Consider the following 1,895-nt stretch of genomic DNA (forward strand, 5'->3'; position numbering starts at 1 on the left):
ATGCCATTTATTTATTTGTTTGTTCCTTTTGTCAAGAGCTTACAATATAACAGAAACAAGAACAAACATAAGTTTAAATACAAGAAATGGGAACTTATAATTGGGGACAATAGGACAGGGACGGTAGGCACGATTGTGTGCTTATGCACGCCCCTTACAGACCTCTTAGGAATGGGGTGAGATCAACAGAGGTCAGTTTGAGGGTAAAGGAGCAGGTGACAACAGAATCAGGTAGTGAGTTCCAGACATTGACCACTCTGTTGCAGAAATCGTACTTCCTGCAATCAAGCTTGGAGTGGTTTACATTTAGTTTATATCTGTTCTGTGCTCGTGGTGTTGTTGTTAAAGCTGAAATATTCATTAACTGGTAATTTAGTCTCTCTTTGGTTTGGTTATAAAAATATGCATAGTTTCCCCACAAATGGGGGGATATTTTAATGTGTTTTTAACCCATTTCTAAAGGTAATAGCGATTTCCTTTTTCTTAGTTGGTTCAAAAGTATTGAGTGAACAGGCCGCTAGAAAAAAAAACTGTTTTAAAAAAAATAGCAAGACTGCTCTTTCCCGTAGGGGTGCCTTGCCCTCTAGATGGCGCTCCTGTGCTACAATTGGAAAGATTCCTTACCAGTTCAAAGCAAAGTTGCAAGAACAGCTATCTTGAATTTCTTGTAGCCAAGAATCTCTCTCTCAAGTTTTGTCTCTCTCTCTCCCTCCCTTCCTACGCCTCCCCCTCCCCCATGGATAGCAACGAAGAGGAAGAAGTCACATGGAATCACTCTTTTAGATTTTTATTACAGGTGGTTCATTTCTTACAATTGACAACTTTTGGGTTAAACAGCACTGAAAAAGGTGACTTACAATCATTTTTCACACTTATGACCATTGCAGTAATCCCATGGTTGCATGATCAAAATTTGCACATTTGGCAACTTGCATGTTTTTATTTATTGCAGTTTCCCAGAGTCATGTGAACACTTTTGCAATACTCTGACAACAAAGTCAATGGGGAAATCAGATTAACTTAGCAACCATTTTAGTAACCTAACAACTGCAATGATTCACTGAACAAGAGTGGCAAGACATAAAATGGAGCAAAACTCATTTACCAACTGTTCTATATTAGCATACTCCAAACCCTGAATCCTGATTGGTCCACACGGACCGCAACCTGATTGGACAACTAAACGGCCGTGATTGGCACGCTAAGAATCAACCGCGATTGGCCGAGCCGATCGCAGGAGATTCAAAGCCCTGTCATTGGCCACCGAGCCGCGAGCAATCCCTATATGAAGGGCTGCCGCGGATCGCAGGTCTTGTACAGAACTGTGTACTAAAATAAAGAGCTGAATGATCACTTTTGGTCTCGCGTCTCTGTGGGGACCGATCTACCCGTTCTAACACCAACCGTCTTGCTTAGAAATAGAAATTTTGGGCTCAATTGTGAATGTAAGTCGAAGACTACCTGTTCTGTAGTGTTTCTCAGATTTGGTCATTTTAAGATGGATGGACTTGCACTCCCAAAATTCCCCAGCCATCATGCTGGATTATTCTTAGAGCTGGCCAAATTGAGAAACATTGCGTTGATAAAATGTGACTTACAATATAGTTATGCCTGGCTCTTTCCTCAGGTCTTTGATGAGGATTAAAAAAACAATAACAGATTCTTTCCTTTGCTTTCCACTCAGTTTGTTATTTTGCTGTTGTTGCTCGTTTTCTTTATTGTCCTATTTTCATATTTTAAATCATTTGTAAACAGTTAAGTGGTGGGATTCAATTTTTTTTTACCATGGATTCTATGGGTGTGGCTTGGTGGCTGTGGCAGGGGAAGGATACTGTAAAATCCCCATTCCCCCCCCCACTAACCTGCTTTCCAGCTCCGTTCTCCTGTGCAGGGCA

This window comes from Notechis scutatus, chromosome Z (genome assembly GCF_049901735.1).
Source record: "Notechis scutatus isolate UNSWTSFEM ecotype Mainland chromosome Z, rNotScu1.2, whole genome shotgun sequence".
NCBI classification, from domain to species: Eukaryota; Metazoa; Chordata; class Lepidosauria; order Squamata; family Elapidae; genus Notechis; species Notechis scutatus.